The 22,464-nt window shown below is 38.1% G+C and overlaps 1 protein-coding gene across 1 annotated transcript in view; it reads right to left on the bottom strand.

Annotated features, from left to right (window-relative positions):
• Positions 1–22,464, bottom strand: part of EEF1A2 (eukaryotic translation elongation factor 1 alpha 2) — a 94,734-nt gene that overhangs the window by 56,704 nt on the left and 15,566 nt on the right. Inside the window, exon 4 of the mRNA XM_072633301.1 lies at positions 20,526–20,764. The gene's annotated coding sequence lies outside the window, so the exon portion shown is untranslated. The remainder of the gene's footprint in view (positions 1–20,525; positions 20,765–22,464) is intronic.

The raw sequence follows: 22,464 nt of genomic DNA, 5'->3' as shown, positions 1-22,464 counted from the left end.
TCTGATGAATGTGAAGTGTAAGTTTAGAACTGTTTTAATTTTGACTTCTCTAATTATTAGTGAATTAGATCTTTTTTCTTCTTGTGGTCGCTGATAGCTTGAATTTCTTCTTTGAAAACTATCTACTCATATACTTTGACAATTTATTGGGGATTGGCTCTTAATCTTATAAATATAATCTTTATAATCTTATAAATTTGATCAGTTTCCTACATATCTCAGATGTGAGACCTTTATCATAGAAATTTCTGCAAAGATTGTTTCCGCATTACATGATTCCCTTCTAATTTTAACAGTATTAATTTTATTTTATGAAAATTTTTTAAATTTATATAATCACATTTTCTACTTTCCATCATCTATTACTTATTTGGCTATGAATTCTTCCCTTATCTAAAAATCTGAAGGGTAATTTCTTCCTTGCTCTTTTAATTAGCTTATGATGTCATTCTTTATGTTTAAGTCATGTGTCCAGTTGGAGTTCATCTTGGTTTAGGGTGTGAGGTATCGGTTGTTATCCTATACCTAATTTTGGCCAGTCTAACTTTCTAGTTTTCCCAGTAGTTTTTGCCTAGTATTGAGTCCCTACGCCAGTAACTGGGTCCTTGAGGTTATTGAATGTGATGCTACATTTACTTTTCTATGTTATATACCTAATCTGTCCCACTGATTAACCCTTCTTTTTTTTAACTAGTGACAAACATTTTAAAAGAAATATGGTAGAAATAGGCTCCCATTTCTTCCTGTTTTTGTTTCTTTATCACCCTTGAGATTCTTGACCTTTTGTTTCTCCATACAAATTTCATTATTTTTTTTCTAGCTCTATAAAATGATCTTCTGGTAGTTTGATTGATATAGCACTGCATAAGTTTACTTAGGTAGTACTGTCATTTTTATTAAATTGGCTTAACCTATCTATAAGTAATTAATATTTTTCTACTTGATTCAAATCTACATTTCTTCAAAGATTTTTTTTAGTTAGAGTCTTATAGCTTCTGAGTACGTCTTGGAAAATAGACTCTCAAACATTTTATACCTTTTGAAGTTATTTTGAATGAAATTTCTCATTCTAGCTTTTCTGTGTGGTTTTATTGCTAATATATTGGAATGCTGATGCTTTACATGGGTTTATTTTATATCCTGTAACTTTGCCAAATTTATAGTTGCAATTAGTTTTTAGCTGACTTCTTAGAGTTTTCTAAGTAAATTATCATATTCCAAAAAGCAACAGTTTTGTTTCTTCTTTGCACATGCTTATTCCCTCAATTTCTTTTTCTTGTCTTATTGTGATAACTAGCATTTTCAGGACTTTGTTAAATAGTAGGGTGACCATGAGTATATTTGCTTTTCCCCTGATCCTATTGGAAAGACCTCTAACTTTTCTCCATTATATATAATGTAGGCACAAAGAAAGTCCTTGTGCAGGATACATGCATGGACAAGGAAACTCACAAATCTATCCTCATGAAGTGCAATATAAGGCAAGGTTTAAGTGCCAGTGAAGAATGAACCTCTATTGCTAGCATAGGCTTGCATTTCAGCAGGCAGAGCATCTCAGTCAGCCAAGTCAATCTGCTGCTGGGTTGGGTAGGTTGTTCTTCCACTGGTAGCTGGTAGTGGGCTGAGCTGAACATACTGTTCAGCCATAGATCATGAGAATATACCGCCAAAACAGACAAAGGCACTATATGAAAAATAATTGAAGTAATATATATTGAGTGTGGGTAGGTAAAGCTAATATAATTTTAAATGACAATTTTACCTAACTAATCTATTTATGTAATACTATTCCAATTAAATTGCTAAAAAAAATTATCTTACTGAGTCAGAAAAAATAATAACAGGATGTCCCAGGATGAATGTGGGTCAACCTAATCTCAGACACAGAGGGTCATAGTTAATATACATCTTCTTCCCTCAAATCCCATGCCTCTCCAATTCATCCTCCATTCAGCTACAAAAGTGGTATTCCTAAAGCAAATGTTCGACAAAGTCACATCTCTCACCAAAAATGTCCAACTATTCCATATTGCCTCTAGGATCAAATACAAACTCCTATTTATGGCATTTAAAATGCTTCACAATCTAGCTCAGACCTACCTTCATTCAATATTAGTTTTCCTCCTGCACTCTAGGTTCTAGGCAACTGGAACTCATTTATTTGTCACTCACACTTGAGATTCCATCTTCCTTCTCTATTCCTTTTCGTGGACTGGGATAGTCTCTCTATCATACCCAGAATGCATGCCTTCCTCACTTCCACTTCTTGGAATCCCTAGCTTCCTCTGCAATTCAACTAAAGTGCTCCCTCCTACATGAATCCATCTCCCTACCCACCCACTGCCACTCCAAAGCTAATGTCTTCCACTGTTCCCAAACCATCTTATATTTACTTGGTATACATTTTTTTTTTTGCCTGAACCAGATGAACTACATCTTTGGATCCTAAAAGAATTGGCAAATATGATTACAGACCCCACTGTGTATAATATTTTAAAAATTATGGGAAATGGGAGAAGTGTCAGAAGAGTGAAGGAGGACCAAGATCCTCATTTTTTTAAAAAGATGAGAGAACAATCTGCAAACTATAGGTCAGTGAACTTGACTTTGATTCCTATGAAAATTCTAAAAAGAATCTTTAAGAAGATGGTTAGTTAATACCTAGAAAGGATAATAGTGATCACAAAGAGCTTCATCAAAAACAAACCATGCCAGATTAACTTCGTTTCATTTTTGGACAGGATTATCAAACTAGATGAAGAGAATGCTGTGAATATACTTGACCTAGATTTTAGCAAAACTTTTGATAAAGTATCTCATACTACTCTTGCAGAGAAGATGGAAAAATGTAGACTCAGAACTGGTTGGATGGCAGGACCCAGAGTAGCTATCAATGGTTCAGTATCAGTGTGGCAGGAGGTCTCTGATGGAGGACCCCAGGGATACCTGGCCCTGTGCTGTATAAGCTATTTTATTAATGGCTTGGATAAAGGTAGGGATGCTACACTCATCAAATTTTCACCTGACACAAAGATGGAAGAGATATCTACTACATAGTTTACATAACACTATACATGAATGTTCAAAGAAGGATAACCAGAATCATGAACATATCATAACATATCAGGATAAGTTTAAGGAAATAAGTACTTTTTAGCTAGAAAAAATGGCATTTCAGGACACTATAGTTTGGGGTTTTTTAGGTATTGGAAGGATTATAAAGGTAAAAGAAAGATTAGACTTGCTTTGATTGAACTCAGAGAACAGAACCAAGAACAATGGGTAGAAGTTAAAAAGAAGTAAATTTAGATTTGAGGTCTAGAACGACTTCCTAAAAATAAGTCCAAAAGTAGGTTGGCTTGCTTTAAGAGGTGTTGTGTTCCTCCTCTTTGGTGATCTTTAAGCAGAGGCTAGATGACCACTTGTTTGGCCTTTTATGAAGGGTTCCTTTTGTGTATGGGTTGGATGAAATGGCCTCTGAAGTGCTGTCCAACTCTCAAATTCTGTGATTCTGTATTTCCTTATATGTATACCCAGTTTTCCCCATAAAATGTAAGCTGCTTAATGCCAGAGACTGTTTTATTTTTGCCTTTGTGTAATCCAACTTTGGCACATGGCAGAATCACCTAGCATGCAAGTGCTTCTGGTAAAAGATATTCTGCATTCCCCTACTATGTGGGTGGGAGCAGCTGCTCTCCATTGGTTTTATAGTGAAAGTGGGATGTATCTTTAAAATTGTAAGATTGGGACAGTCTAACTCTCTCTTTGCAGTGACTTCTAGAGGTGAAGGTCTTATTCATCTACATTAAGGGCACCATGCACTAAACTGGGCAGGGGGAAGGGTTACCTTCCCTTTCCTCTTAGACTTTGCATCCCCAAGAAATGGGAGATTTTGATTTGGTTCCTTTGTCCTTTTCAGTTCTAGGCACAGGCCGGTAGAGTTCATAGACCCAGGAACTTGAACCATGGTGACTTAGAACCAGAATCCTAGGTGAGATGTTGCTACCAGTCAAGAATGGAAGCTCTGAAAATTCAGGTGTCACATTGGAAGTCTGAGAGGCTTTGTACTTAGAATTTGGTGGGACTATGCTATATAGGGACTGAGTTAAACTGTGAACCTAATTTCCCTCTCCTCCCCAAAGATCAAAGGAATTATAAGAAGGATCATGTCCTCCAAGTTAAGAGGACTAGAGGAATATATGTACATTTGTTCTCATTATACCTTTGAAGTAATTATTCCTTTGTAACAGCCAATTTATTGAGTGGTTACATGGAACCAGGGTCCTGAGGATCCCTCACATTGGGGGAATATAATTGGTGGTAACTTGAGTCAATGGCAAAGACGAGACATCCCCAAACTCACTTAAGTGTATGGAAGAATCCTAGAGAAGAAGTGAAATTTAACATTCCTGGCATTCATTTGGGACCAGGGTAATTATGTCTGTATCCCTAGTACCTAGCGTATGACACATAGTACACACAAAACCCAAACTTCTTATTACTGTCTAGACTCAGTCTGCATAGGTTCCCCCTGGAGGGCACTGGAAGGATCTGGGGGGGGGGGGGCATTGAATAAAAATAAGGGGGCAGTGGAAGCATAAGGAAAAGAAGAGAAGAAAATTTTTGAAAAATCATTCCTACATGTTTCATCTGTTGTGTAACAGAGTTAAGGTCGAAGTGATTGTATTATTTTCCAAATAAACACACAAAATGCAAGTTACAACCAATCAGTGGTCAAGTCCACAGACAGGTCTTAAAAAGCAAGTGTTGGTAGGTAGGTATGTCATGCATTGTAGGGAAGTCCAGCATGCACCAGCAGGAATATGTGCGAGTAACGGCTTATTTACAATATGACATTATATATTTACATGGTACAATATCATGTCATCAAAATTTAGTGCAAGGGGAAAAATCACAAACACAATAAATTATTAAATTTAAGATACATTTTTAAAATTTTTTATTTTTTCAAAATTATGCAAATTTTTTAAACCATCAAAGAGTTAAAGAAAGTAGATTTCCAAGGGGTGTTGAGTAATTTTTTTAAAGGGGGCAGTAGGCCAAAGAAGTTTAGGAACTTCTAGTCTAGAGCACTACCATCCATCCAGTTATTTAATTTTACAACCTAGTATCACTTGACTCCTCTTTTATTCCACAATCCAACAGCTAAATATTGTCATTTCTTTCTCTACATCTCCTGTCTCTACATATATTCCCTCCTAAAGATACCATCCTCATTACCTCTCCCTTAGACTACTATAACAGACTTCTCTTTACTCTGGTCAATCTTTCACATGCCACCAAAGTGATTTTTCTAAAGGTCAAATATGATCATGTCATACACCTTTCCTATTGCCATTCCATAAACTCCAGTGGTTCCTTATTATCTCTAGGATTCAACATAAATTTTTCTGTTGGTCAATAAAATCTACAACCTGGCTTCCTCCTATCTTACCAGTCTTCCTACATATTACCCTCCTCCATGTACACTTCCATCTAGCCTTATTGATCTCCTCAGTATTCTGCCTCTCACTTCATCCTCAATCTCCTGTCTCCAATCTTTTTCATGCCTTCCATGGATGAAATTCATTTTCTATTTACGTCCTCTTAGAATATCTAATTTCTTTCAAGACTTTCCATTGTATGTACTTTGTATATACCTATTATTTGCATGTTTTCTCCCCCACTGGAATATAAGCCCTTTGAGGTCAGGGACTGGTTTTTTTCTTTTCTTTTCTTTTCTTTTTTTTTTGTTTGTTTGTTTGTTTTGTTTTGTTTTGTTTTTGGTATCCACAGCACTTTAGCTTGATGTAAGTGCTTAATAAATGCTTGCTGATTGACAGGCAAAAAAGACTACACAAGTACTGCTTTCTACATGAAGTTTTTCTTGATCACGCTCCCTCCCAAAACTATCTTGTATTCATTTTGTGCATGTTACATTTAAACTTGTATTTATGCATGTTATCTTACCCATCAAAATGTAAACTCATTAAAGGCAAGAATTGTTCAGCTTTGTATCCTCAGCACTTAGTCCAGTATATGGCACATAGTAGGCATTTACTAAATGCTTATCGGTTGATCGATTAAGAGAAGCAAACACATGACAGTTTTATTAACTACTGAAGAGTCAGGTCAGTCAGCTCCTATTTGAGGTAACACAATTATCAGTAGCCCAATGAGAAAATAGACAGGGCTTTCATAACTCACTTGAATCTGACTCTAAACTGCTCAGTTAAAACCTAGTAACTATAAAGTCCACTTTGAAATCATGTACACACACACACATACACACACACACACACACATACACACACACACACACACACACACACACACACACACGATCCTTTCTTGCAAGTCAAGACTTAAACTCAAGACATTCCCCTTAATAATAGTAGCAATAGTCTCCGATTGAAGAGGACAGGTAGAGACTTCAGAGGCCATCTAATCTAGGGGTCAACCATACAGCCTATGGGCCAAATATGTCCTCCTGTCTTCTTCAATATGGCTTGGGAAAGAAGAAAGGGGTTTTTTAAAAATATATTTTTAAAGTAAAGTTTCATTGTGTTTTAAAATGTAAAAAAAAAAAATTAGCTTTAGGGCTGTACAAAAACAGGGGGCAGAAAGGATTTGGCTCTCAGGACATAGTTTGCTGTCTCCTGATCTAGTTTAATCCCTCTCAGTTCTTAAATGAGAAAACTGAATCTCAGAGAAGCTAATTTGCCTTCAGTTAAACCAGCAGTAGATAATAGAACTAGAATTCAAATACAAATCCTCTGACTCCAAATCTAGCATTCTGTCTGCTAAACTGCCCTTCAGCCTAAACCCCTTATTTTACAAGTAATAATGACTACTCTGACCCGAACAGCCTGAAAGCCACCTCTTCCTCTGGGCTCTCTAGTATCTTTAAGGGGGTCTGCCATTGACTTAAGTATCCAATTTTATGGGTCTTCAGCACCCCAGTACCATTTAAGTACTTGAAGAATCAGATTAACTTTTACAAAGTTACTTTAAAAATATAGTAAGAACAATATACAAATATTCCCTCCCCAACACCTGAAGGGCATAATCCTTCCCACACTCCTGAAATTTCTACTGGGGGAACGGGATTAGATTCACAATTTATCTCAGTCCCTATATAGCATTGTCTCATCAAGTTCTAAGGACAAAGTCCCCCAAGCTACAGTTTGGCCTAGTTTAGCTTTAGTCTCCCCCACCCCCACCCCACCCTTTTCTCAGAATTTCCCAGATGGCCTGGCAGCAGGACCTAGACTGGAATCCTGGTTTCAAGGTCATCGTGGGACAAGCTCCTGGGTCTGTGGATTCCACTGCCTATGCCTAGAACTGAAAAGGACAAATGAAGCAAATTAAAACCTCAAACCCACTTCTTGGGGCCCCAACATGTTAGGGGAAAGAGAAAACAGTCTTTCTTCACAACCATCAGTGAATGATGACCATACTGGGGGTGAACAAGACTTTTACCCAGGATGCCCCTGCTAAGAGATGAGACTCTCCCAGTCTGGTAGTTTTAAAGATTCAGTCCATTTTGGCTATATGGAAAGCAATGGAAAGCAGCTGCTCCCACCCACACAGTAGGAGAATGCAGAATGTCTTCTCCCAGATCCCTGCTGTCTCCCACACAAGTATTTCCATCTTTGATGATCTCAGCAGGTGCTCACTGACTGTGTACAAATGAGGAAACTGAGATTCAGGGAAGTTAAAAAGCTTGCACAAGGTCAAATAGGTACTTGGTTTTTGGTTGTCTGGGGTTGGTTTGTTTATTTTACTCCAAACTCAGTGCTCTTTCCACTACAGCATCCTAGGATTCCCCAGGGTTCACACCAGCAAGGAGGCTAAACAACTCATTAGTCATCTCATTAAGTCTCCTGGTGATGGTTATCCTGTGCTTAGTAGGGATGAAAGACAGCTCACCAGCATCCTTCAATCAATAGCCTAATTCTACTACAAGTTCAGCCAATCCAACACCTTCAACCTATAGTGTCTCCTTGGCCCTGGGTGTTTTTCTATCCCCCTTTTAGTCAAGTTCAAAGAGAGAAGGAGTCTTAATAAATAATCACCTAACGGATCCTCAGATGATTTATGTCAGCTTATTAAGCACTTCTGCTAACCAAATTATCACTTCTTTCTTTAGAATTCTCCCCAATTAGACTCCCGGAAACTTAAGCAATAGGACAAGCTGCCTAATTGGCTAGAAAAGAGGCTTCTTAATGAAGAGCTGCAGAGCCGGAGGTAGAAGGTAGCCTAGAGGAAATGACTTCTTTTGGAAATCAAGCATTATTCTTCTGATCGTCAATTTTTTGTGGTAACCAGACTGTTAACTCTATAAGGAGATGGCTAGTGTCTCACCCAAAGCAACTCCTGCTTCCACAATTATAAAAATAAGAGATGACAAAGAGTGCTTTAGGATTTGCAAAGCACATTGTAAACATTCTCTCATTTGATCCTCACAATAACTCTCTGAAATTGTCATTATTATTATCCCAATTCTACAAATGAAGAAATTAAAGTTTCTGAGACTTAAAGTGATTTGCTCAATCATACTGCTAGTAAGACAAAAGTGAATCAGAACTTAGTGGTATCACTTGAGGCCTTGTTACTTTCTGTGATATTTTTCTTTTTTTAAAATAAAGCTTATCAATATTGTTTATGCTACCTACAGTTCCCAATGTATTCCTCACCTCTATATTCCTAAAAGCTATCTCTTATAATAAATAATAAAAAAATACTGGGGGGTACTCCAATTCAGCAAAACTAGTCATCAAAAAAAGGCTGATATTATAATGCAGTGTTCCATATCAGTAGCCCCCCACTTCACCAAAAAGGAAAGACCTAGCTATTTTCAAAGTACCAACATGGGAGGCAAAGAAGGCAAAAGCATTCCTGTGATGTAGAGATGGAACAATTGGGGCTGGGAACAATAAATTTGAATAATATTGGGTAGGCAAAAAAAAAACCTCTCTAACCTGAAATTCCACTTTAGATTACAGGATTATAGATCTCAGAAGCTATATAATCCAATATACTTATTTTAAAGAGGAGAAAACTGTAGCCCAGAGATGTAAGATGATCAGCTCAAGGTCCCATCCCTCTCCAGGGTCATCTGGAATGCAAACACCCCCAGAAGGAGGACAGTTTCTAATACAGCAGAAGAAATCATTTAACCAGATTCTTTCATGAGTGGGGCAGTAGGAAAGCAGTGGGCACAATGAATGGAACTAAGGATAGGAAAAGAAGTTTGGGAGCACCAAGAACAAATTTTCTTTTCAATTTATCAGCATGACTGGGGAGCAGAGGACACTCAGGTGGGAAAAGGGCTGAGAGCAGTGAATGGAGCCTACTGTTATGATGACTGAAGACAAGTGGGCTTGTAAACCTGACCTGCCTAAAACTTCTCAGAGCCAAAGAAAACACTGGTTTGACTTTCAAGAAGTGTGCTAAGATCCAATATTACTAAGTAAACCAGTCCCAGTTAGCTATGAAAATGATAACTTACTTTTCCATAGTTCTTGAAAATTTACAAAATTCCTCCCTCACAACAACCCCCATGAGGTTAGCAATCATAGATATGTCTTCCCATGATTCTTTACATTCTTCGTCATCATCATTTCTTCTACCATAAATAATACCACAACTTATTTAGCCATTCAATCAATGGGCATCTACTTTGTGTACAATTCTTTGCTGCTACAAAAAGAAGGGCTATAAATATTTTGATATTTGCATGACCTTTTTCCTTCCTTGGTGTTCTTTCTTAGCAGTATGATCTCTGGGTCAAAGGGCATGGGTATTTTAGTCATTTTGTTTGCATAATTCCAAACTGCTTTCTAGAATTATTAGATCAATTCACAGCTCCACCAATAGTGTGTTAACATTCCTGTCTTTCTACAATCCCTCCAGCATTAACTATTCCTCTCTTTTATCACCTTTACTAATTTCTTGGATAAAATGAAACTTTGACATTATTTTGGTTTACATGTTTCTTACTACCAGTCATTTAGAGCCATATTTTATATGATTCTTTAAATTTTTCAATTCCTCTTTTGAGAACTGCTTGTTATATCTTTTGGTCATTTGTCCATTGGGCAAAGAGAAGTCAACGTCAACAAACGCTAGCATGGTCTGTCCCAAGGTAATACCTGGAACAGACCCCTCTATTATTCACTGAGGTCTAGCTTTGCCGTGAATACATCTGAAAAGTCTAAATGACATTAATGTTTTTAACATTAGATCTCTTCTTATCAAATCTGCTAGGAGGTCTTATTCTGCTCTTAAGAAGAAATCCCACGAGATGCTCTTTGCTCGGTAATGGCATTGCCTATCAATAGGTTTCACCACATAATGGGTTGTGGTAAATTTTTATATCCCACTTTAAAATCACTTATTCACTGTTAATTTTTTATCTGCTTTGAGGAGAAAGAAATGTGTAGCTAGATTGTATGTCCTGAGACCTAAACATTAGCTGTCTTACAAAAACAGAGCCTATGTTAGAACTAACCTCCTTTCTCCTGTTTCTTTATCCTATTCTCTCTCCTTGGAGAAGCTGGCCTTTGGTTGTCAAATGTTCTAATATCCCACATATAAAGCAACTTCCCCAGATTCAACAGAAATATAAAGAGGGCTTGTAATGATACAATTACAATGGCTTTACATTAGATTACAAGGTCTTTCAATTAAATGACAGGAAGAATTCTTTTGTATGAAGATTTTATATATTGTTAAGAAGATGAGAAATCTACCAACTTAGATCTAGTAGGAAGAAGGAAGAAAGGGCTACCTCCTTGGGCTAATTGGGATGAGTCTAAAGAACTGGATTTGAATAATGACTTTTATGATTAAAAACTGGACCTCAATTTTCATACCTGTAAAAATAAGAATTCTTTACTTGTACTACCAGACTTGTTAGGGGAAAGTGCTTTGTAAACCACTGTTGTTGTTCAGTTATATGTCCAACTCTTTGTGACTCCATTTTGGGTTTGTGTGGTGTTTTGGGTTTTTTGGGGGGGATTTTTTGGCAAAAAGACTAAAGTGTTTGCCATTTTATTTTTCAGATAATTTTACAGATGAGGAAACTGAGGCAAACAGGGTTAAGTGACTTGCCCATGGTCACACAGCTAGTAAGTATCTAGGGCCAGATTTGAACTCATGAAAATGAGTCTTCTTGACTCCAAGCCTGGCACTGTACCACCTAGTACCCCCTTTGTAAACCACAAATCACCATGTAAGGATGAGCTATTATTATTATTATTTAACTTGTAGGCTATGAATTAGACTTGTGAGATCACTTACAATTCTATAACTAGTTTTAATGGAACAGAACTATAATGATAATGATCCATTTCAGGGCCCCTATGAGAACAGAAGAATCCTTTGGGATTTTATGAAAGAAGCCCAGAGAAATGATAATGTCTATGTCATAAACAAGCTGAAATAACTGAAAGAGCTGATGGATCCATTTCCCTGTGGCTGAAGAGGCCACATGGTTGCTAGAGACCAGAAAATAACTGCAGAAATCAGTACGTCAGCAGAGGTGACTAGAAGTGAGCAACAGAAAATATCCTAGTATAGATGCTAGCAGAAAACAGTACAGCAAAGATGAACAAAAGACTCCAACCCAGTGACACCATCAGAAGTCATTGGTAGCTCTGTAGGGAAGAAAGCAAGAGTCAGTTACGAGCTACTACAGTGATGCATATGGAAGCAGGTAGATGGCACAGTGGATAGAGCACTAGACCTGGAGTCAAAAAACAAAAAAGACCTGAGTTTAAAGTTGACCTTAAACACTTTTTAGCTGTATGACCTTGGACAAGTTATTTAACCTCTGTTGTAAAATGGACATAATAAGAACACCTCCCAGAGCTGCTGTGAGTATCAAATGAAATGAAATTGTAATGTGCTTGGTACAGTGCTTTGTACATGGTAAATATTATATAAATGTTAATTATTATTGTTACTATTACAGTCTTTGGCCATTCCCTCTGTATTACCTTTTTCCCATTGGTATATGGGAATCTGCGGAAGACTACCCTTATGTGCATGAAGAAAATCTTTCTTACCACTTTTTTTTACTGTATTCTGTAATTAAATGTTTTCTTCCTTGATTTAATTTGTCCTCTATTTAGGGGAGGGATTAATAGAAGCACATCAGTGTGGGTTCTTAAGCTGTGGTTTTCATTAGATGCTGCCCCACAACATGCATCAGACATGGGACAGATTTCAGGGAATCCACATATAAGAGGAAATCCAAGTGCTAAAGGATTAGATCCATTCAAAATACCTAAAAGATTTGTGGATAGCTATCAGGGCTCAGGAAAAGGAATGGGATCAAAGAAAACCTATGGTTTGGCGTAGAGAAAATTATAGAGCACTGATTTTTTTTTTTTAAGTCTGGTGCTCTATCTAGTACATCATGTTGTCTAGAAAGAATGAGACAAGTTGGATTGCTGTGTAGTCCATCCTGAGACTTGTTCTCTATAATGAACAGGTGATATTTTGGGGAATATATTATCCTGTTCTAGACAACAAGAGCACTTTGCCTTCACTTTATCAGCCACCTAGCTACCCTTTTATGGCACCTTGCTGGGTACTTTTCTTACCACACCTCTATGAAGTGATTGATCAAAGTATTATTATCTCCTCTAAGGCTCATGCCCTTTGACCCAGAGATCACACAACTAATGAATGCTCACCGAAGCTTGAACCTAGGTGTTCTGCTCAATGCTCCTTCCACTACATGCCTCTGCCTGGCTACCAGATCACAACATATACATCTGAGAGGGATTAGATAGTCAGGTAGAGGCAATGCAGTTGGAATGTCCTAGAAAGATTTCTCATGGTTAGCTATAACTCCATGGTGATATTTCTTTCATTTCCTCTGATCCTTCTTTTAAAGAAACCAAGAGAAAATACTGGTAGGTGGCAAAATGGATAGAGTTGGGCCTGGAGTCAGGAAGATTCATCCATGTGAATTCAAATCTGGCCTCAGCTATGTGATACTGGGCAAGTCACTTAACCCTGTTTGCCTCGGTTTCCTCATCTATAAAATGAACTAGAGAAACAAATGGCAAACAATTCCACTGTCTTTGCCAAGAAAACCCCAAGTATGGTCATGAAGGGTCAGGCATAACTGAGAAACAGCAGCAGAGAGAATACACCTACGTTCCTCAAAATATCTGGCAGAGGCTAGGAAAGAGAAAAGGACTGGCCACTGGACTAAAGACAGCTTTATGGCAATAATGGGAGACAGATTCACTTGGGAAACTCTTTCCTAGATGATACTCAAGGACCCAGCTTAGGAGATTCCTCATATTCCTATATGAATAAGTCTTCTGTACTGTAGAGGGAGAGGGTGAACTAAGGTGAAAACTGATGAAGCTAACATCTAGAGGAGATAAAAATTTTCCCCTCTAGGTGGCAGCAAACTCCATCTAACTTTGGTCAACCTTTTCTTTTCCCCAGTGTAAAATACCAAAGATTGAATTACAGTCATTTAGATTTAGCTAAAAGAGACATTTAGTCCAATCTCCTCATTTTGCATTTGAGAACAATGAGACCCAAAGAAGCTACATGATTGCCCAGCAGGGAGTGGCAGAACTGGGGTTTGAATTCCAGGTCCTTTTGGCTCTAATTTCAGCCTCTTTCATGGAGCCTTGCCCCATGTTTCCTTCTTGGGACCAGGAGGTCCTGTGCATATTTCAGTATCCCTCTTACCCAGTATATATCAAAGATGAAATTTAAATTCGGTTCTTTCTGATTCTGAGGTCAGTGCTCTATGGATACACCACACTGCCCCTCACACTCCACAACAGCTAGGCAGGATGGGGTGGTACAGTAGCAATTTAAGGAACTGGATTTCAATCTTAGTTCTACCCTCACTTCTCCCAATTTATGACAGCTGGTCAGGCAGTAAACATTTATTAAGTGCCTACTATGTGCCAGGCATTGTGCAAAATGCTGGGAATACAAAGAATGGTAAATTATATACCCTGCTCACAAGGAACTCACAGAGACTATCAGAGCTAGAAACAATTTTTAAATCATTATCTCTCTATGTTCTAGTCTCCCTTTCTGTGAAATGAATGTACTAAAATAATTCCTGCAGTGCCTACTTCACGAGGTTCAACTGAAGAAATCTTTACTGAGAGTTCTCACAAGGACCAAATCAACAACTTTGAGCACTTACAATAGTGCTGAGATGTAGGCCTTTAGAGGGACACTCAAGATGTCCCAGAGATGTCACCAGACAATGTAGGACTGACTGACAAATTAAGTCTAAAAATAAATGTCAGGTTTATTCCAAGGTACTATAGGACATAACCGAAAGTTAGGAAAGATAGCTAATATGTCAAATGATAAGTCAGAATCCAAAAGTTCTCCATGGGATAGAATGATGGTCCAAACCTAATAAAATGGAAATTTGTAAATTTAAATTCAACACGAATAGTTGACATTTCTAAAACACCTTGTGGTTTACAAAGAGCCTTAAATTATTTTATTAGACTTTCCAACAGATTTGTGAGCTAGACACTATAAATATCATTTTTCTCATTTTATAGATGGAGAAACTAAGGCTTTGGGAGGTCAAATGCCTTGCCCAGATTCACATACCTAGAAAGTACCTGAAGGAAAATTTGAATTTTCTTCCTGATTCTGAATCTAGCACCTTATGCATTGTTTTATGCTATCTCTATAAGTAGGATTCTGTGGGAAAGATGGATTCAACTGAATGTCAGAGGGTTACCCTGACAACAACCCTAAATTCATTTTCTTTCCTAGATGGTCTATAGATAATCTGGCTGCTTTATGTTTTGACTGTATCTGTTCATGAGTTCCTGTGAGCCCTTTTTGCCTTCTGCAACTTCTGGGAGACGAAATAAAGGTCACACCATGTCTAAATATAAGTACTACCTGCTAACCTTGGGTGCTTATATGGAAACTGGGAGTACCTTTTATCCGTATTTGAGGATACTTAAATATGTATATAAGGTGATATTCTTGGAGTGATTCCAGGTGAAGACAATGATGAGCTAAAGAATAATATCAAATATGGGAACTCTCTTGTGGTCATCCTCTAGAACTGAACCCAGTTCACATGAATCCATGGTTTGGGGTCCCTGGAGCTGTCTCTGGGCTATAGGTGCAGTGGATGGAACACTGAATTTGAGATCAGGAAGACCTCAGTTCAAATCCACCCTCTGACACTTACTAGCTATGAGATCCTGGGCAAGTCATTTAATTTAGCCTGTCTGCCTCAATTTCCTCAACTGTAAAGTGGAGATAATAGCACCTACATTACAGGGCTATTGTGAGGATCAAATAAAATAATTTTCTTAAGTGCTTAGCACAATGCCTCTCACATAATAGGTACTTAATAAATGTTTATTCCCTTCCCCTCTCCATATATGTGTGTGTGTATGTGTATGTATATATATATACATTTATATGAAAGATACAAGTTATTTCTGTCTTAGCCATCTTTAGGCTCTAAGCTACATAAGGGCAGGGAGCATGCCTTATCTAAATGTTTTATCATTCCCAGCACCTAACAGTGCTTGCTCTCTCTGCACGTTAGTGTGTCTATCCATTTACCTCTCTCTCCATCTCTCTGTCTCTTCAAAACAACCAATCTTCCTCCTCCCTTGGCCAAATATCTGAATGTCAGCAATACGTAAGAATCCATACCACTCTTCAGTTTATTATCACTCAGTTTATCAAACTCACAAATATTAATTAATGGTTCTTGAATGAATTCTTGAATGAACATTTTAAGATGCCTTCAATGACTTCCCTGTGCTCCTTACGGATCAGATATGTTGTATCCTCTTTATGTAGCCACTGACAGCCCATAAATAAATGTAACCCTTGTTTTGAATAACTATTATACTCAGACTATGGAGAATGTTGCTGTTTCTTTAAGAGCCAGCTAAGAGCTTAGATATTGTTATTATAGGTTGTAAGAGCTAAGATGAGGCAGCCAGATGGTACCGTAGACAGAGTGCCACGTCTAAGGTTAGGAAGACCCATCAGACACTGACTAGCAATGTAACCCTGGGCAAGTCACTTCACCTTGCTTGTCTCATCTGTAAAATGAGCCAGAGAAGAAAATGGCAAACCATTCCAGTATCTCTGCCAAAAAGGGTCACAAAGAGTTGGACATGACTATAAACAACTGAACAAAGAGTTGAGATAGAATGTTTGTGTTGACAATTTAAAGTCAGTTGAGGGAAGGTTTAAAGTGCCTCTTCTTATGGACTCTGGGAGAAAGTGCTTGTCTTATCTGTGATATATGAAAACTGTGAAGAGTCTAATGCATCAGAGGGAAAGAAGGTAAGGATGAACTTTCTTGAGAAAACTTGTCTTGAATGTTATTTTGTAAGTAAATTCTATAAACGAAATTTGCAAAGAAAATTCTCTAAAGAGCTAGAGAGAAGCTGATAGAGTGTTTCTTGTGACAAAAGAAAAAGAACAAATTTTAATCAGAAATATTAATATATTTCAGAGAATTTTAATTTATTTTAAATGTACTATAATATTTAGTATTTTAATTTAAATTAATCATTTTAAATAATTTAAAATTAATATTTAATAACATTTATTTTAATATTAAGAGAATTTAATCATTACCTGGCATGATTTAAGTGATTTGAAACTGGGTTTCAAAGTGGAGTCAACTATAGATATATTTAGAGTCTGAGGAAACATGGGCTAGAACATTGATCATAGTCAATATATTATAAATAGTTTTAAAGATATAGGTATATGGATATATTTTACATCAATTATGATTCCATCTGTTATATTACATATTCAGTTATTTTAATATTTATTAATTATAGAAGCAGCATGAGATAGCGGAGATGTAGTCTGGGGTTCAACATATATTGTTTGACATATTCTGACTGAATGACCCTGAGCAAGTCACTTGATCTATCAGTGCTCTAGGAAACTCCTGGTTCTTATAGTTCTAAAGAAAAGACTATCGTTCCATACTCAGGCTGTCAAAAAACATTTGTTAAGTACCTGCTATGTGCTAGATGCTGTGCTAAGTGTTGGAAGTAGAAAGAAAAGCAAAAGGCAGCCTCTGACCTCAAGTGCTCAGTCTACTGGGAGAGACAGTATGAAAAGAAACTATGAAAAACAAGCTATACACAGGACACTTTGGAAAAAATAAACAAAGGCAGCTAGGTGTAGCTGTGGATAGAGCTCAGGAAAACCTGAGATCAAATTTGTCCTTGGGACACTTACTAGCTGTGTGACTCTGGGCAAGTCACTTAACTCTGTTTTTCTCAGCTTCTTCATCTGAAAAATAAGCTGGAAAAGAAAATGGCAAAAAACTCCAATATCTTTGTCAAGACAACCCAAATGGAGCCATGAAGAGTTGGATACAACAAAAACAACAGAAAAACAACAAAATCAAATTTCAACTCAACAAACATTTATTAAATGCCTTCTATGTGCCAAGCACTCTGATAAATGCTGGGGATACAAAAAAGGGAAAGATAGTCCCTTCCCTTGATCCAATGGGGAGACAACATGCAACCAAATATATACAAAGCAAGCTATACAGTAGGAGAGAGTAGGATTTTAGCTGGTACTTGAAGAGTACCAAGAGAAGAGAAAGAGAAGTAAGGAGACTTCAATGAAGAGAGAGAAAATTCCAAGCAATGGGGTGTGGGGGGAGGGGGGAGAAGCAGCATCCAGTGAAAGAAAGTGGAGAGTTGAAGATGATTTCTAGGTTGAGAGCCAAGGTAAGTGGGAAGATGGTGGAACCTTCAATGGTAACAGGAGAATTATGAGGTGAGGGTTTTGGACATGTGGAGTTTACAGACATCTACAGGATATCCAGTATGAGAAATCCAATTGGAAGTTGGAGTTGTGAGATTGGAACTCAACAGAGAGATCAGTTAGAGTTAGGGTTGTTGTGTTTGTCCTTCGTTGTCAAAGAAGACCATGCCATCAGAGAAATGATGACATGACTTGCACTTGACTTTGTTTTGAGTGAGGGAGGGCTGTGCAGGTCACCAGTTAGGGTTAGTAGATTTGAGAATCATCAGCATAGAGATGATAATTGAAGCCATAGGAGATGATGAAATCACTAACATGAAATTACATAGAAGAAGCCAAGAGGACCCAGAACAGAGCCCTGTGGGGTACCCACAGACAGCAGTTATAACTCGGATGAAGATCCACCAAAGTAAATTGAGAAGGATCAGTCAGATAGGTAGGAAGAGAATCAGGAGAGGATGGTGTCAAGAAAACCTAAAGAGAAGAGAATATCAAAAAGAGAGTCATTAGCAGTGTAGAGAGGTCAAGAAGGATGAGGTCATTGGATCTGGCAATTAACAGATCATTAGCAACTTTAGAAAGAGCAGTTTCAGTTAAATGAAGAAGTCAAAAGTCATATTGTAGAGAGAAGAAAGTGAAAGGAAAGATGGTGGAGGCACCAATTACACACACTGTACTGTACTGTACAAAAGGAAGGAGAGAAATGGGATAATAGCAAGGATGGACAGATGAAGTGAAGAGTTTTTTTGGATGGAACATGGACATGTTTGTAAGCAGTAGGGAAGCAGCAGTAGGGGCTCGAGCTAAGTAAACAATGAGATAGAGATTATAAGTTTATTAATGAGAAATAAATTATCCAAATATAGGCCTATATTGCTACAGAACATAGGAGGATAAATTAAAATATGTAATAATCAATCAAGTTGCAGGCTGAGATTGGGTGACGTAGAAGGAGTGATGTTTTAAGGTTCAAATGACATATTGGATGTTAAGCACTTCGTCAAACTTAAAATGCTATTTTTTAAAAGCCAGTAATTAGTAGTAGTAGTACTCCTACAGTCACCAGGCCTGCACTCTGGGGATCACTTCATTCCCTGAGCCTTCTACTGCACTCCTGTTGAAAGCTCAAGCATGGTTTATCGAGCAATTGGTAAATGATTAACAACTGAGCTGAGGATACTGGGAAAGTATGCACACACACTTTTTAAAGTTTAATCTGCATCATTAACACTTTAAGTGTAGGTGATCAGCAAACAATAAATCAAGCCCTGATTTGTAGCAATTGCTGGTTTCTGTGGGGTAAAATGGTCACACCAAAAATTTATTGTACTTTAGTTGTTTTTCAGTCGTGTCTGACTCTTCATGATCCCATTTGGGGTTTTCTTGGCAGAGACACTGGAGCAGTGTGCCATTTCCTTCTCCAGCTCATTTTACAAATGAGGAAACTGAAGCAAACAGAGTTAAGTGACTTTCCCAGGATCACACAGCCAGTAAGTGTCTGAGGCCAGATTTGAATTCAGAAAGATGAATCTTCCTGACTCCAGGCCCAGCACTCTATCCACCACATCACCTAGCTGCCCCGACACTGAAAATTTAACAGTCAACCTTCAATAATTAGAGTTGGCTCCAGCACACCCCAATCTACCAGTGAATGTAGTCAGACCTCTAACCCCATAATCCCTTACATGTGGGGCTGCAGTCTTCACAATCTGCTGCACATGAGGAATTTGTTTCTTAAGCCTATTACACAAGTAAAACCTCTGTCCCGCTCTGCTTCTCTATTCTCTCAGCCTTCATAAAATAGATACAATGCCATTTTCCCTCAGTTTCAAAGATGGAGGGGCCAAAGAAAACAGAAATGGAGTCATGAGGAACCTGAGAGAAGTTCCCTGGTGGACTGGGATATTCTCTCCCTTCTTTTCTATATGAGCCATACCCTCTATAAAAACCAATAGATGTCTGACTTTCAAAAGAGCAACTGAATGGTCAGAGAAAGCAGAAAAACGCTGGAGAATAAAAGATCCAAGACTTCTCAAAGTAACTTCTTAATCTATCTGGGAGTTCTCCATTTGGGAGCAGGATAGAACTGGGTTCAGATCCACTCTCTAATACAAACAAGGTGTGTGACTATTAATCTTTCTGGCAGTTTGTCCTTCATTCTTGAAGAGGACCATGACTTCAGCGAGGTGATACCATGAACTCCAAATGAATTGGAGTTAAGTGAGAGAGAGCTGTGCAAAGTCACCAGCCTCACTTTCTTCTCTGGAACCATTTGGGTCCAGTGGCCATATATCAATCAGGATAATTGGAGGTGGTCCAGGATGCAGAGTGGGATCTTGGCCTTTTCAAGCTAAAGTCTGTAACAGGTCTCAGTTTGACTGCGGCAGTGCCCATTCAATGATTAAGACTTAATAAGTAAGGAGGTAAATAATAGGCTTTTTAAAAATAAAAGGAAGGAAGGAAGGAAAGAAGGGAGGGAGGGAGGAAGGAAAGAAGGGAGGAAGGGAGGAGGGAAAGTAGGGAGGAAGGAAACAAGGGAGGGAGGGAGGGGCGGAGGGAGGGAGGAAGGAAAAGAGATCTTTCTTCAGCATGCATCGAAGGAAAACCAAATATAGCAACTTATACCAACCAGCATGCCCAATCAGACTCTATGAATATCTATGAGGCTATGAAGTATAATTCAAATGCCTCATGTGAAAAATGGGGATTACAACTATACTTACCTCCCAGGATTATTATGAGAATCCAATGAAACACTTGTAGTCCATTGCAAACCTTAAAGCATTATATTGCTAGTTAATGTCATTTTTATCGTCCTTTCTTCATCTTGTAAAGCCAGCAAACAGGTCTGACCAGCATGGCACATCTCAGGAATAGGTTTCATGGTGTGAGTTCTCATTTGGTCACTGGATTTTATTGTAGTCTTAATGCGCCCTTAAAATGGGCTTTGTAAACTCCTGTCCTAAAACAAAAAAAAAAATCTAAATCATGAATTCTTATTATTATTACAAAGCTCTTTGTATAAAGAGCATAAGAGAGTCTGTACTGGGGGGAGAAGGAAGCACAGAGGGGAAAAAAAGCTGAGACTATATTTTCCATACTTTGATTCTTTAAGGATCCACCAATGAAAATCCATGACTTGATAAATAGTTTTTATCTAATTTCTGTGTCAGGAAAAAATTCATCAACTGGGAGCCAGTCTTCTGGTGATAAGCTTCTACAATGAATGAATGAATGAATGAATGAATGAATGAATGAATGAATGAATGTTTTAAATACTTATATATACCAAGCATTGCACTAAAATACTGGGTATACATAAACAATTCTAGAGAGTCCTTGCTCTCAAGGAGAACATATTCCAAAAGAGGAAGACAATACATATAGGGAAGTGATGGCCCAGAAAGGATGTTGTGATATAGAAAGTCTCAGAGAAGGTAAAAGACACAGTAGGGACATAGATAGATCCTTTCCAGTAGCAATGATAGTGTTGATTTGACTTTGATTCCAAACCTGGAAAGAGAGAGGGAAGGAGGGACAACTTGGGAGATAGGAGGCAGTCTAATGTGATATATGACAGGGGCTGCTGGATGGATATATTGGGCCCTGTGAGGCAATCCACAATCAGGACCCCCAAGCCCACAGGGATTCCAGCTGAAAGTCTCCTAAGGTATAGTCTCTGGTCATGAAGGTGCAGCCGCAGGGCAGATGACAGCAGACAAGAGAAAGGAATGTGGAGTGTGGTTACTTGAACTTTGCCAAGTTGGTCCTTGGTTTACTGTCATAATGTTCAGGAACCCTACAGTAGGGTGAGGCATCAGAGGAGGATGTATGCAAAAGAAATCTTCCATACAGATGATGTTACATATGCAGAGACTTGCATCAGTCCAATCTCAGTTCTGTCCCTACAGAAAGAAATGGAACTCTTTTGTCTCTCGCGTTGGAGATAATCATAAGACACAAAAATGATTCATTATGAACAGAAAGGTTATAATGGAGAGCAAGAGGTCATTGGCAATTAAAAAAAAAACAGAAACCAGAAAGAAGACAAAGAACTAAAAAGATAGACAAAACAAAGAATGCAAGGAAGGAAATGTGGATGTTGAAAATATTGAAGTGTACACCAAACAGCAAAGATTTACATCTAGGGTCTCCAGATACAAATAGGATTAGAATTAGAAGGGATCTCAGACATCTTGTCCAATATCCTCCTTTTAAATAGATGAGATGTTAGGGATAGGCCTGACCCCAGTACCTTGTTAGCTCATATTTGATAATGGGATAAACTGGGGCACTTACAGATCACTGAAAATAGTTAACGAAGAGATTTACTTAGTTCCAATGAAGTAAGAATATGCAATAAGGATATAGTAGTACTAAACTTCAGTAGAAGAAGCTCTCCTTATCTCCATCTAGAAATGTATGTGTGTATGTGTGTGTGTGTGTGTATGTGTTTCAGCAGGGCAAGGCGTGGTGACTCCAACTGGTATCCACCAACACTGAAGTGCACTGAATCCATGTGTACAAGACCTTTCACACCCCTAGATTGTAGTGCATGGCCTATGTAGCTACAGGGCTCGGTGATGTGGTGAAGAAGAAAGACACAGGAAGCAGGAGAAGAAAGATCAACTCCCTTTATTGATCTGAGGGTCTGGGTGTTTA

Source organism: Notamacropus eugenii, chromosome 1 (assembly GCF_028372415.1).
Source record: "Notamacropus eugenii isolate mMacEug1 chromosome 1, mMacEug1.pri_v2, whole genome shotgun sequence".
NCBI lineage: Eukaryota > Metazoa > Chordata > Mammalia > Diprotodontia > Macropodidae > Notamacropus > Notamacropus eugenii.
Note: the sequence above shows the minus strand (reverse complement) of the source record. Positions and strands in the feature narration are given on the sequence as shown.